The 16,162-nt window shown below is 37.6% G+C and overlaps 1 protein-coding gene across 10 annotated transcripts in view; it reads right to left on the bottom strand.

Moving 5' to 3' along the window:
- The window catches only part of LOC129719182 (uncharacterized), a 32,841-nt gene extending 20,855 nt beyond the window's left edge, over positions 1 to 11,986 (bottom strand). Inside the window, exons 1-2 of one of the 10 annotated variants that reach the window (XM_055670675.1) lie at positions 11,829 to 11,986; positions 10,475 to 10,886 (exon numbers count right to left, since the gene is read on the bottom strand). The gene's annotated coding sequence lies outside the window, so the exon portion shown is untranslated. Of the gene's footprint in view, positions 1 to 10,474; positions 11,466 to 11,728 lie in introns of all 10 variants that reach the window. The other 9 variants (XM_055670671.1, XM_055670679.1, XM_055670677.1 and 6 more) reach the window with 9 other exon arrangements.
- Positions 11,987 to 16,162: the final 4,176 nt, after the last annotated feature.

Genomic DNA, 16,162 nt, shown 5'->3' on the forward strand with positions numbered 1-16,162 from the left:
TTTCATGTTTTATACTTCCATTACAACATCAAAGAGTGAATATACCTTTATTGGATTGGAGCGTTCTTGTAGATCTATTTTTACAAATAATAAATTTGAATGAGAAAGGCTGGGTCTGACCACTAGGCGGATTAATTTAGGTTTTCATGAGTATATCACCCCTTATATATGCTGGAATCTTGTCGTTGAGTTGGAATAGAAAAATCCGCAGCCAAATTACATCCATCAAGTATTTTTAACGCAGTTATAATTTTTTTTTTTCCTTTGTAAACGCGACATCAGTTGACAAACCCGTATGAAATTTGACTAATAAGCATACGTTGTGAAATATATCGTAACAGTATGAAACCACAAGCGAGGATGAAAAGGACGACGAGATAAGTTTGCACCTCGATCTGAATTGGCCCTGACACAAGTAAAAGAGATTTTTAGGGCTGTTCGCACCTACGCGAATTCTCATATGTAATTGTCAATTCATGTGTGAAAACAAAAGCAAAAATATTCCCTTCCTTCACTTTCGCAAGCAAAAGTCTAACCAATATCAACAGTCGTCAGAGCCAATAGCATGCCTTATGTCGTTTCCTTTTTCGCGGTGTAGCTATACTCAAACGACACTTTTGACACCGTAAATGTCATATTTGACTTTTCGGACTACCCTTTTTCTGTCTCTGACTACACTTTTTCTGTCCCTGACGACACCCGAAAAAAGCAGAGTCTACTGTAGGAAGTTACCAACACAGTCACACGTATGTGTCAAAACTGGTTTGTTTTTGTTCTCGTTCCACGTGGTAAAGTGTCGGGTAAAGTTTTTAAGCACATTTGCGAGATGGACATATGAAAATGAAACGAGACAAAATGACGAATGCGATAATGACCAAAACAAAACGAATTGACAGCTATCCCATTATTACGCATACCAATGCAACGACACTGAAAATGTTTTATTTGAAGCTGCAAAGTATAGTCCGGAAAAAGTGTAGCTACACCGCAAAAACGAAAACGACATTAGAATGTAAATATTCTAAACAAAAAGAAACAGTTACAATTTTTGATTATAGGATCGTTAACATTGTTTTTGCGGTCAAAAAACAATTTTAGTCGCAGCAAATATTTTCGTAAATAAGCAAAATTCGATGCAACAATCTAACGATAGCTTACCTGACGCCCCTAATTACCAGACCACAAGACCGTTTCGAAAGTTTGCCGTACATATCGTCGGCTTCGTGCAACACTGGCACAACTCAAAATTTTGCATCTTTGAGTTTTTGATGGCAAACGATGCGAAATACTGTGAAGTTTCATCATACGAAATCCCATTTCGAAAATCACAAAAATTCCAGAGTTATGAGTAGAAGTGCATTTGCTGCACAAATCGAAATTTCTACATAAAGTTAGTAAAAATGAGATTTTAACTTGGACAACGTGCTCATAATATGTGCATAATAGACCTAAAGGTGTTAAATAAGGATCAGTTATCTTAAACTTCAAAGTTTTCTTGAAAATCGAAAAATAAATTTTCGACGCAAATTTTCAAACGCGTTTTTCTCGAAACTATGTTTTTTGAGCTGTGCCAGTGTTGCACGAAACCGACGATATAATGTATACAAGCATTACTAACTGATTGGTGTAGGGTAGTGTGGGGTAATTTTGACCCCCTAAGGAAAACGCCTGTTATTTCGTAACCGGTTTTTTTCTATCCCATAAACGTAATGTATTATAGTAATATTGATCTGTTTTATATGTTTCTGCACGAAAAAATCATGATATTGAGGTCAGAAGAACAAAAAAATAACGAAACTAAAAATAAAGATTTTCGGATATAAAAAAAATCATTTGGGGTGAAAATGGACAGGTAATATGGACAGTGTTTGGGGCGATGTGGACAGGGTAAAAAATGTGAGTTTTCTAGTATCAATAGTTGCTTAACACACAGTAGAAGGTGGTATTAGGCATACGGAATGATAACTGCAATTCTTAGGCATTGCACAGTGGTTCCACCATAGGCCAAAAAATCACCCTTTTCCAATTATTCATACTAGAAACTGAGTATGCGTTCGTGTGTCGCGCACGCGCGTTTGTATGTGTGTGAGTGTGTGTGTGTTTGTATGCGTGTTTGCGCGTGTGTGTGTATGTGTGTGCGTGACTGTGTGTGTGACTGTGTGTGTGTTTTTTTAAGATGGCGGAAAAATCTGCGAACAGACACCTGAGAAGAGAACTCAGGGTGTGGGGATGAGACTAGGGGAGAGATGCTGGGGTAGTTACGCTCCCCCAAACACCTAGTGGTCCCTGTCCCGACTTACTTAAACCCCTCCAGTCTCCAGTCCTGCTCTTCCCAGAACGACGGTTAAGTATTACATCGGGGAGTGGCTTTTGTGCGTGATGAACCCTCTTTACTTTATAACCTCCTAGCTAACTACCTGGAGACTGGTAGTTAGCTACCACTGGCGTGTTGGTGGTTGACCAGCCACATAAATTGCAGCTCCAGGACAATCTGGGAGGCGGCCGCGCTGGCCGCGCTCCAGATGTCCGGGTCGTCGCACATTCTCCGGACTAGATTTTTCGGAGTAGTGCCAGGCCCGCTCACAGCCATCATGTCGCTCCTCGCTCTTACGAAACGGGGGTATACGAAGAAGACATGCTCAGCAGTCTCCTCCACCTCCACGCACTCGGAACACATGGGGGACCCCGCGTGTCCGAACCTGTGCAGATATTGTCTGAAGCAACCATGGCCTGACAGGATGTGTGTCAGGTGGAAATTTACTTCACCATGTCGCCTCCCGACCCAGCCGGATACGTCCGGAATAAGTCGGTGCGTCCATTTGCCCTTTGTGGAGTTAGACCATTCCCGCTGCCAGCGGAGCATCGAGAATGACCTTCTGGTACCTCGTATGCCACTTGTGTCACGTTGGTCGAAACACTCTCCGTCCTCCTTGATGGCGATGCTTATAGGCATCATGCCGGACAAGACACAGATTGCATCATACCACACATCACACTGGCTCACCATACCTAAGTATGGACGAAACCACGCTGGCAAGAAGTCTCCGCTTGCTGCAATAGCCAATGAGGCCCTCTTACGTGACTCCCGAACGTGAGCTTATCGTCAACCATAACCCCCAAGAGCTTCAGAAATCGCTTTGAGGTGATGGTGCAGTCTCCGACTCTGACCACCGCCTGTTGCTCCGATTTCCGGTTGTTCACAACCGTAACCTCCGTCTTATGATTCGCTAGCTCCAGTTTCCTGGAGCGCATCCAGTCCTCGACCTTGCGTATACAGTGCGCGGCCGTCAACTCGACATCCTCGATAGACTCGCCGTAAACCTCCAGCGTTATGTCGTCGGCAACGCCGACGATCACAACCCATACAGGGAACTTGAGTCTCAACACCCCGTCGTACATGACATTTCACAACACCGGACCCAGGATGGAACCTTGCGGAACTCACTGTGTGACCGTTGTGTGTGTGTGACTGTGTGTGTGACTGTGTGTGTGACTGTGTGTGTTTGTGTGTGTTAGTGTGCGTGTGTGTGTCAATGTGTGATGTAAGTTTCATGAGAATCGAATGATATACCAATTTCTGGCAGCACTTTTAATGTTGCTGTGTCAGGAAATTTTAATGATTTTTATGTTCGAAAATCACAATTTTAAGCAATAACTTCGATTACTTGTAACTCCTTCTATTTTGATCTGATTTTGGATCAACAAGTTTCGTTTTGAAGGGGAACTTAGGTTTTTTTTCATTTTCTATGTTTACCAAAAATAACCAGTTTTTGAATCAAGTTTTCCTGAAAGCTAAAAATCATGTATTTCAGAACTCATGTGTACCGTACAGTCTTGTGAAACAATTCGGAATGATCGGATGATCAACAACCTATGGGAAATCAACCGTACTTTTCGAATTTTTGGGTCTCGATTTGCTTATCGTCGTTCCAAACCCTTAATCCAAAATCCGCGAAATGGGAAAATGTATAACGAATGTACTTTGACGTACGATTTCTTATTTTTCGTTGAAAGGCCCATTAAATACCTTCAATTTTCCAATAAATCTTTTAATCGGCCGAACGGCTTAAAAGTTACAATTTTTCTAAAAATGAGTGCCGATTTTTAGCAACCCTAATTCAAAAAGGATCACACTAAGGACCAAACAAAAAAATACGAGTAAAAAGTTTTTCGATCAAGAACAAGTATGCCAATGTTGAGCATGATCTGAACAGAAAAATAAATCTGATAATAAGAAAGGTTTAACGGCATTTTAGGTGAATAACATTTTCTGACATCAGAAATGAGTTCAGCGCCCATAAATTGGCATTATACGTCATGTTCAATCATTTTAGAAAAACTTTTAGGTTTTTTTTTTTCAACTTTTTTTCAAAAACTCGCCACTGTGCGGGGTATTGAAAACACTTTGTGTACAGATAAATCATCCCGGATTGCCTCAGATCGACTTGAACTGTCCTGCAATACGGTCGCATTTTACCAACAGCTCGAGACTAAGTCTTAAACTACCGAGAGATATTGAAATTTTGTTTTTCGCTTTCAACAGGCAATCTTTTTAAAAGACTACCTGTTGAAACGCAAAGTAATAAATTTGTTTTTAACGTTAACGAGTGGTTAGTGCGTAAATTTGGTTTGAGATATTTCTACTTAAATTCTATAGTGAAGTGAAAGTGTAGTGAAGTTTTCCAGTTATGCCTGGAAGAAATAAAAAAGCTCGCTTTGATGCGGCTTCAAGGAAACGTGAGGCATCTCCTCCAAGTGACACTGAAACTTCGACTAACAGGTATGATATTCTTTCTTCCGTTGGGAATCAAGAATTTCAAACTTCTCATACTGAGCATAAAGCCGTTATGAAGAAGGTTAAAGTTCCACCTATTGTGGTATTTGTAGCAAATTTTAAAGCATTTCGATCAGAACTTTCATCATTTCTGTCGGATGTGAAAGGTAATTTTCAAATTGGCCGCCAAGGAGAAATTCGTATTTTGGCCGAATCTTTTGATGGCCATAAACATCTTTTACAGTATTTGACTGAAAATATGTATAAATTTTATTCTTTTGATGCCAAAAACGAGAGACCGTTTAAGGCTGTTTTGAAAGGTCTTTCAAATGATCAAACTATTGATGAAATTAAAGATTGTTTGTCAGAATAACTTGGTTTTGCCCCCAACCAGTAAATTTTGATGAAACGAAAGGCAAATGCCAAAATTAATCAAACTGGAATACACCAGGAAAATTACTTAGTACATTTTATTTGTACCAAAGTAAATAATTTGAAATGTTTGGAAAAAGCACGTGCTTTATTTAACGTGCGAATAAAGTGGGAAAATTTCAAGAGACATGGAGGAATCCATAATCTTACGCAATTTCGGAATTCTCAAGTCTATGGTCATGGAACTCAAAACTGCCATATGGCAGCAAAATGTATGATTTGTGGTGACACTAGTCACACGAAAGATATCTGCCCCGTGAACGTAGGAATTCTAAACAACCTGTTGTCAATGTGAGTAATCAATAGACTTTCAATACTGTTCAGGCATCACCAGCACTTTCATTAGCAGGTGTGTCTGTAGGTAATAATTTAAATTCAGATAACAAATTTCAGACAAATAATCCTGTTCAGGCAACACCAGGCTGTTCATATGCCAGGGTCCTTCCAGGTAGTATTTCAAGTTCAAACAGTAACAAACCATTCGTGTTTGGTGCTGAAAAGTCAGCCAGTATTGATTTAGGTATTCCAACACCCGAAAAGATTGATTACCTACAACAATCCATGCTGCCGTTAATGTCTACTTTGTTGAACTGTAACTCGATGAATGAGGCTGTTCAAATAGGTATGAAATTTACAACATATATTGTTATGAAATTGAAATTCAGCAATGATTTTCAATAATGCTGTAAATTTTCTAAATTGGAATGCTCGCTCTTTAAAAGCGAAAGGGGATGAATTTTTCAATGTTTTAACAGTCCACGATGTGCATATTGCAGTTGTGACTGAAACGCGTTTAAAGCCAAATATTAAACTAAAAAAAGAACCCAAATTATATGGTTCATAGGTTTGATTAGAATTGATGTTGCCGGTGGCGGAGTTGCAATAGTTATCCACCGTCGAATAAAACATCGTGTTTTACCCCATCTTGAAACCAAAGTTATCGAGAGTTTGGGAATTGAAATTGAAACAAGTATTGGCATTTTATTTATAGCCGCAGTGTATTTGCCTTTTCAATGCACTAGTGAGCGAAAAAATTATTTCAAGAGAGATTTGCAAAAACTCACAAGAAATAAATCTAAATTTTTAATCATCGGTGATTTTAATGCGAAACATCGATCTTGGAATAATGCACAAAGCAATTCCAATGGAAAAATATTGTTTAATGATTGCTCGGCTGGATTTTATTCAGTTTTATTTCCAAATGGTCCTACATGTTATTCTTCTATTAGGAATCCATCTACAATTGATTTGGTACTAACAAATCGTAGTCATTCATGCAGTGATTTATTAACTCATGCTGACTTTGATTCTGATCATCTTCCCATAACATTTTCTATTTCCCATGAAACTATTTTAAACCCCACTAGATCTGTGTTAGATTATCACAAGACTAATTGGGATAGATATCGTTCTACGATCGAAGAAAATTTGAATGGTGATATTATTTTACAAAATAGTGCTGACATTGACAGAGCATTAGATAATTTTATCAGCTTAATTCTCAATGCCCGGAATTTATCAGTTCCTAAGGCTCGAGTGAAATTTAATGCACCAATTATTGACAGTGAACTTCAACTTCTTATACGTTTGAATAACATACGAAGGCATCAATACCAAAGATCTCGTGATCCTGCTTTAAAAATTATTTTTCAAGAATTACAAAAGGAAATTAAACATAGAATCACTCTCTTGCGAGATGAGAATTTCATGAGAGAAGTTGAACAACTAAAACCTTATTCAAAACCTTTCTGGAAGCTTTCGAAGGTTCTTAAGAAACCTTCGAAGCCCATTCCAGACCTTAAAGATGGTGATTGCATTTTTCTAACTAATGAACAAAAATCTCAAAAACTTGCTCAGCAGTTTGAGAGTGTTCATAACTTCAATTTGAACGTAGTAAGTCCTATTGAAAATGAAGTAAATCAAAAGTATGATCAGATCACCACCCAAGAATTTCTTTCTGAAGAGGTATTGGAAACAAACTTGAATTCAAAAAAAAATTCAAAAACATGAAAGCACCAGGAGATGATGGGATCTTCTATATCCTCATCAAAAGACTTCCTGAAAACTCTTTAAATTTCTTGGTAAAAAGTTTTAACAGATGCTTTGCACTAGCACATTTTCCTACGAAATGGAAAAATGCCAAAGTCACTCCAATTTTAAAACCCGAAAAGAATCCAGCTGAGGCATCAAGTTATCGACCAATTAGTTTACTTTCCTCTATTAGCAAACTTTTTGAAAGAATAATTCTTAATAGAATGATAACACATATTAATGAAAACACAATTTTAGCAAATGAGCAGTTTGGTTTTCGCCATGGGCATTTCACTACTCATCAAGTACTTAGAGTAACAAAAATGATTCGAACTAATAAATCTGACGGCTATTCGACTGGAGCTGCTCTTCTAGATATAGAAAAGGCATTCGACAGTGTTTGGCATAAAGGTTTAATAGCTAAAATGTCAAATTTCAGTTTTCCGCTTTACCTCACAAAAATGATACAAAGTTTTTTAACTGACCGCACTCTTCAGGTTAACTATATAAATGGTAAATCTAATAGATTGCCTATTAGAGCTGGTGTGCCTCAGTGGAGTATCTTGGGCCCAATCTTATATAACATTTTTACTTCTGATCTTCCTGATTTACTACCAGGTTGTGAGAAATCTCTGTTTTGCGACGATACAAGCATTTCCGCAAAAGGAAAAAGCCTTCGTGTTATATGCAGTCGGCTACAAAAAAGTTAAGATATATTGTTCATACTTGCAGAAATGGAAGATTTCCCCTAATGCTTCTAAAACACAGTTAATTATTTTTCCTCATAAGCCAAGAGTTTCATTTCTCAAACCCACCAATAACCACGTTATTAAGATGAACGGTGTGGTCTTAAATTGGTCTGATCAAGTTAAATACTTAGGGCTAATTTATGATAAGAATCTTACTTTCAAGGAGCACATTGAAAATATCCAGTCAAAGTGCAATAAGTATATCAAATGTTTATATCCTCTTATCAACAGGAATTCTAGACTTTGTCTCAAGAATAAACTGTTAATTTACAAACAAATTTTTGGGCCAGCAATGTTATATGCAGTTCCCATCCGGACAACTTGTTGTGCAACCAGGAAGAAGACACTTCAAAGGATTCAGAATAAACTTTTGGAAATGATTTTGAAGCGCCCTCTCTAGTTTAGCACGAACGAGCTACATAGGCTCACTAATGTAGAAACATTAGAGTGTTGATATTGATATATTTGCTATTGAAAAGTTACCAAAAATTTGTTAGAATGTTTCATTACGAGTTTTTTTTTTTGCAGAGAACTTAATAATTGAATAATCAACATTCAACTCCTTTAGTATATCGTACTCGTTACTTAACAATGCCAAGTTTGACAGCCTTTCATTCTTCATGGTCGTACGCAACCTATTTCTAATCAGTTTCATCTTCGAAAGAGACCTTTCCCTAGTTGCGTTCGAGATCATTAGACTTAAATAAATCTGCAACGCAATTTCAGCGTTTACAAATAAATTTTGCATATTGTTGTTCACAATCACATTGTATAAATGTAATTCAAATGAACTATTCTCTGGACTCTGAAATTGCTTAGCAAACGAAAAAAGCTGAACTAACTCGTTTCCCATACATTTTCCAGATCATCCGGATAGGCTACCACAAGTTTTTCAGCAGCAAGCTCCAATTGAGAAGGTTTAGTGTTCATGTCGGACAGAAAACCAAACCAAAAAATCGGCGCTCGTGAAAAATTAACGCTGAAAGAATGATCCAGATTAAAATGGTCTGTTCAAATTTTCTTGTTGTAAATCGAACTTTCGATTGAATCACATTTTTGATAGAGAAAAAAAATCTCGATTTGTGGGGGCCCGGGCTCCCTAGGCCCCTTCTTAAATCCGGCTCTGTATATGGTCGGCGTGCAACCAGACCGAACCAAGCGCCAAAAACATTATTTCGAGTAATCGGCGATCAAAGTTTAACCATCCCGCTGCTGCAGAGAAATTTTGTTATAATACCATTATAAACCGTTCAAATGATTTCGTTATTTCATAAAAGATAGATTATCAGTTCTAACATCCACTAGTGTTAAAAACTCGATTGTCAAAAAAAAAAGGCGCTTGGTTCGGTCTGGTCGCACGCCGACCATAGTGATTCTATCAAAAGCTTAAACAACGTAACTTTTTGCAATAAGTTGGAATGAATGACACTGGAATGCAAGGAGAATTTATAAAAAAATAGTGCTTTATTTATTTATTTTATGTTGAATGAAACAGTTTCTAATTTAATGTGGTACTCGTGATTCAGAGATTCATGAAGCGTTCCACAGGAAATAGCAACTAAAGAGGTGAATTTTCAAATTGACCTTCTTCGATATGGCTGATATTTTTTTTAATAAAATATGAATTTTGGAGATTTAGAGTAGATACTCAATAAAAGTAGCAGTATCACCTGGTTTCAAAATTATATTATAGCTAACAATAGTTTCAAATGACAGTTAGTAGATTCTCTAATAAATGTAAAACGATGCAAAATTCTGTTGAATGTGAACACGGTTTGGATTTTGTTCATTTAAGAAACTTTCAAAATTGCCGACTCTTGCCAATTAATTTTTATTGTAATTTTTGTTATATTCTATTTCAGCTAGGCGACATTCATAAGTTACGTAATGCAAAAAGCCAATTTTTTTACCCCGACTCTCTCTCCTATGCTACAAACGTAGCACTTACCCCTCATTAAAATTTCGTAACGCAGTGGGAAAATGCTTAGTGAAAGTTAGCTCGTTCTGGAGAAAATTTTCAACCTTTCCAGATTATTTGATCTTGCCTCTCCCCTCTTCCATGTAACAACTCGTAACGCTCAAGGGTACCCTCCTCCTTCCTATGGGCGTTACGTAATTTATGTATTCCGCCTTAGCACCGACACCTTGACCACAATTTTAAATTGAGCAGATTTAACTTTATTTTCTTTCAAAGCTGAATTTTGAAACATCATCACTTCGTTTATATATTCTAATGTTGTTATACTTGACAATAACGCTATTTTGTTCAAAATGAATCTTACCAGATCGACTTTTGAGCTAAATCACAAAATCTTTCTAAAAAGATTTAAAAAAACATCAACACCGTTTTAGCTCGGCAATAATAACCTTCTTTTTTCAAGTTATAGTATATTAAAATGTAACTTCTCAGTCGAATCGAAGAAGGTCGTGTGGGATCATTTATTGGAATATCGTGGAACAGAAAAAGGGAATAGAGTAGCATACATACTTGGAATTACAGAGAGCTAATCCCTTTGAATTGTCTGCAGTTTTGGGTTGTGTTTATTTGTTTATTTGTTCTTTCTCCCAACTAATATTTAAAGGATGATCAATTTTGTTTCTACTTTTCCACTGGCTCTCTAGCTGGTTTTCCACCCGATGAATGATGCATCATCAAGTCAGCCATTTTATTCCGATTTGAGCATACGCGTATTCATAGATGGTTTATTGCAATGCAGATTTTCTGCACTTATGCATTTTTTGCATTGATTTTCTGATTAAGCCTTCGATTTAACATGCAATTGTAACATAACTTTAACTTTTTCGGAAGTGTATCACGTATACTATGCTATCAGTTGTAGAATGCGTATAATCAATGATTCATCACTATATTGACATGAGGTTCCTATATTTGTTTACAACTAATACACAGTAAAACACGGTAATTGAGGTTTCACACATGGCGTATAAACGAGAATGTGATATTAAATAGAAGCACTAAAACACACGAACACTACACTATCAAAAGTAGTTCATAAATCACTGCTTGCTGGATGCATACTACTCAATATTACTTGGTTTCTCAATTTCGGCACAAACAGGTCAACACAACTTCAAACTTCTTTCATTGCATGACCACTGATTACCAACACTTAAGTGCTCTGTTCGAGACTAGCATTTCACTTAAAGACACGTACACGGAATTATTCAAATATCTTTCCCTTGCAGATTGTTGTTTTTACATGAAAATTATAGTTTACTTATCGTTTATTTTAAATTGTAAAGCTCGAACCAGAGTTTACAATGTTTTTTTTTGTTAATTTGGCGTGGGTGAGCAGTCACAAATAATGCGGAGGGCAACTACCAGTATAATGTTGTAATGCATTTGCACTGCCATTCCTGTTTGTGCTCTCGCTTCTCACCAACACACTCGTTTTTTTTTTCAGGCAGCATTTTTTTTATTTAAACTTGCTAAATACAGAGGCCAGCCCCACTCTGCACTAGGAATCGTACATACATTTTATACCATTATATATATATATATATATATATATATATATATATATATATATATATATATATATATATATATATATATATATATATATATATATATATATATATATATATATATATATATATATATATATATATATATATATATATATATATATATATATATATATATATATATATATTTATATATATACTCTGCTGAAGTCCTTGTTCATATCAGATATAATAAACGACCCATTCCACTCACAGCATTTAATTTCAAGCAATAATCGCTGCTATCAGCAATGAAAAGTTGTTGCTGAAATCATCGTGACACGCTTGGTGACACTGTTTTGAAATATACACACTTTTTCAGTAATCCTAAGCAGGAAGGATAGGTTTAAACCATTTTTCCAATGCTGTGTGAAATCTAATAGCAAACAACCACACAACACTTCCGATCTCACGAGCCGGAGTTTTACTTCTGGTTACGGAGCAGTGGTTGCGTGCGATCTGAGAGTTGTGATGTGCAGAATTTTGAAGCGAGCGTGGAAGAGAACGCGTAAAAGAGAGATAACTATTCAAGAGAAATCTCATTGCACATTTTCTTTGTAACTGGTTTCTTCCTCTGATGAGCATACTACCGGTATAACTAAGTTTTGAAGCAGCACGTTTCATATACTTTATTAACGAATACAGATTTTGTATCATTACATAATATAAGTTAAATACAAAACATGCCTCGCGAAGAAAGGAAAGAAATTGAAACAGGCCTGGACAAAAATGTATCCACATGCATAAAAATCACAAAAATAAGTAGGGTAGAGCGGGGCTAGTTGGTCATTTTTGGTCAAAATGTTCTGTAACTTTTTGTGGGAAATATTATAGCAAAAACTCATTCAATGGAAATGTTGTGTTAAGTCTATAGCATCTAGAAAAAATATAAACTGTACAGAATAGTTTATGATTTTGCGGATAATCTATGTTTTTTGAGTGGATGTCAAATTGGCCAACTAGCCCCTCAGCTGGGGTAGGTTGGTCAGCGTGTGGGGTAAATTGGCCATTCATATTTCGGGAGGACAATTCAGTTTTCCTTCCTCACTAGATTTGCGGCAGCCTGTGGCGTCTCAGCGGAGGTCAAACCGCATCCGGTTTTTTGTTTATACGTTTGCATTCCGAAATCCCAAACCACGAGAAATGTAACTCATAATTGCATGAAAAAAATCGTGTTACTCTTTCATATCTGATGAGAAGTATATGTTTAAATCTCTGTAATAGTTTGGTTGCGAACTAAATCAAAGACAATACGGATTAAATTGAGAACCGGAGCCAAATTCTAGATTCGCATCTGCAATCACAAGCACAAAACTATAGCTACAGTAGTTTTTTTTTTTGTTAAAAGCTTGCTTTCGCCGGAATTTTCATCAGGTAGAAGGCATTTGTCGATGCATTAGTGTACGTTATAGTTATTTCAGATCAATGACTCAGCATTTGTAGTGTGCAATAAAATATTCATCAAAATGACAATGCAATGGAAATAACTTTTACCAAATAGTTTAATCGTTTCAAATAAATGGTTTTGCTAAACAATAAAAAATGCTGTTTTCGCTTGGATTAAGTTTGCACCACGAAAGTACTAAAATTGCATTTGCTTGGTTACTTGAATTTATTTATGATGTGCATATGACCAACCAGCCCCGCTAGTATGTGACCAACTAGCCCCTCATGTATTAAATATAAAAATTATTTAAAATATATGAAAATAAAATTTTGGCGAAAGTTTTCTTTACACAACTTAAAACTAACTAAAATGGCTTTCATAATACGTTGAGCCATGTCCATTTCCATTTGGCTAGCTTAGTTTAGACAAAAAGTTTCAACTTGAAAACCGAGTAGAATTGATGTCCAATTTGGCACCAACCTGTATTTATTATACGTCCTAATCAAAACTGTACTTCATTTTGACATTTAGTTTCTCTGGTTATCTACTACGTATCACCCATATAACCCGTTTTTTTTTATACGTAGATTCGAAGATATTCTCATTGACCAACTTACCCCGTAACCAACTAGCCCCGCTCTACCCTACTGAATTTCATTGTTCATTGACATTTTTACACCGCATTAGGAAATCTTGAATGCTACTTCCATCATTGCTGGTTGGTTGGAGACATTATTAAGGCGGCATCCATAAATTACGTAACGCTCATAGGGGGGAGGGGGAGTATGCTTGGGCGTTACGATATGTTACACAGGGGAGGGGGGGAGGTGAGTTCAGCGTTACGTAACGAAAAATCTCTGGAGAGACTCTTAAAAACGAGCATTTTTATCAAGGAAATCCTTCTGCAGCGTTACGTAATTTTTATGGAGGGGGAAGGTGTTGGCGTTACGTTTCGTTACACATGGGGGGTGGGGGCCCAAAAATTGGGTTTTTTGCGTAACGTAATTTATGGATGTCGCCTAATGTGTTTTATGAATTTTTCTCAGTTTGGCCAGGTAGTAGCCATATAAACGTATTTTGTGAGCTTCAGCTTGAGCTCAAAGTTAGTCTATTGAAAATGTTCCAAAGAAGTGGTGTTTAAGATATAACCGCGTGCTTGATGTAGGACTACGGTTGGTTAAAATATTAAGTTTACTTTAAGGTGATAAAAAAATAATTGATTTTTTTCGTTTGAACGTAATTTTCCATGATGCTTTGAAACCTGAACACATGTTTAGAGCAGTATTGAAGACGTCGTCTTCTTCGGACGAACAGTTTGATCACCTGAGAACCGTTTGCCTTTCTCCTAGAAAGTGTGTGTGTGTGTGTCTGTGTGTGTCTGTGTGTATCTGTGTGTGTGTATGTGTATGTGTGTGTGTGAACGGGCTACCTAGAAAACTCTTAAGTTTTGAGTTTTGTAAAAATTGGACGAGTGGTTCAAAAGTTATGGTAAGAAACGTGTTCTAGACTAGTGATGGCAAATATCGCCCAAAACGGACATCGATAACAATCGATAATTTCAGGGCTTTTATCGATATTATTGATAAGCATCGATGATTTGACAGCTAACGTTTGCGGTAAAAAATAGACTTTTTTCAGATGGTGATGAAAAAAAACTAAGACAGATAAATGAGTTGGATAAATTTCCCATGGAAGGTAATAATGTTAGCTTCCTCGCAAAAAAATATTACGTCCTTGCGTGCGGCTTTCCGGCAGTTAACCGGAACATTCGCCATGGCGGACGAAAACATGCGTGTAGCCATGCATTTAAGCTCTTTCTTCGTTTTTTTATTAACTCCTCCTCCGTTTTCGCGACAAAATTGTTGGAATAGATCTTGCACTTCAAGTTTGCCCAGAAATTTTCGATGGGAAGCAGCTGGGGGACATTGGGCGGATTCGCCGACTTCGGTACCACATCGATATTCAGCCGCTCCATCTCCTCCAACGATCGCTTCGAGTAGTTGGCCGACGTCAAATCTGGCCAGAACACCGTGTCTTCGCGCTTATGGTATTTCTAGATGAACGGCGCAACTGCTGGCAGGCACTTCGTGCTATAAGTTTCCCCGTTCACGGCCAGCCCTTTCTCGCTGATTATCAGCCACAGCCGCACCTTCTTGAAGAACTTGGTCTGTGAAATAAACTTCACCTCGCAAAATACGAAGAGTCCTGCTAGCCGTTGCCATCCAGGGTGAGATAGGTCTAGTCACCACTGCCACATCGCGATTCGCCGTGAAAATCGACTTGACCATCTTATTCAACCGCTGTCGCTGCGTCATTGCCTGCAGCTCCGAGACCAGTGGACGGGACTGCCGCTTCCTGACATGTATGTCCATGTTCTCCAGATACTTTTTCACTGTTTTAGCGCATGCACCAACCTCCCGGCCAAGTGCACGCAGCGATTTAGCCACTTTTCCCTCAGTCTTTTTCTTCAGCATCCTTTGAAGCTTCTTGTCGCTTCTTGTCGCTCGTTGGCCGTCCGGAACCGGGCTTTCTTTCGATGCTCTGACCGTTGTCCAATAGTGTCAAGATGTTGTAGATGCCGAAACGGGCATACCCGGCGTCCACAAAGTGCCGCACGATGTCCGTTTTTGACGCGGCGGGGTACCGTTCTTTAAACGCGCACACTTCTGAACGGAGTAGCTTCACTTTTTTCGCCATCACAATTAGAGTTTGATTGATAGAGCTGTCATTTTTTTTTTGCTACCTCATGGGTTACTATGATTGATGATGCATGAGTAGTTTCATCAGTGCGATTATAGGTAAACCCATGAAAAATCGGCAATTTTTGTCCATTTTTTTACCGCAAACGTTATTCGACAAATGCAATTTTGCTATGTAAATTTGTTAAAACAGAGACAGTGATGGCACAAACAGAATGGATACGTTTGCGTTGCGTTGAAGTTAATTTGACAGGAAATGTATGGGCTGACTATCAAATTGCTGCAAACGCAGCCGCAACGTATCCATTGTGTTAAGGCCTTAAATGACAAATCTTACGATACTGCGAATAAAAATTCAAACAACCGGACGAGTTAAACAGTTTGTTTTGGAAAGTCTTCGGGTTTTACGCCGGGAGTACTTTCTACGGAGTAGTTTCAAGCCGAAGTTCATTTTGAAGGTTGTATAGTAAGGGAAATAATTGAAGCAGGCAAAATTCTGTCAATTTTTAAATGACCGAAATTTCACGAAAAATGAATCAGTTTTGACAAAACAGGTTTCATT

Source organism: Wyeomyia smithii, chromosome 1 (assembly GCF_029784165.1).
Source record: "Wyeomyia smithii strain HCP4-BCI-WySm-NY-G18 chromosome 1, ASM2978416v1, whole genome shotgun sequence".
NCBI lineage: Eukaryota > Metazoa > Arthropoda > Insecta > Diptera > Culicidae > Wyeomyia > Wyeomyia smithii.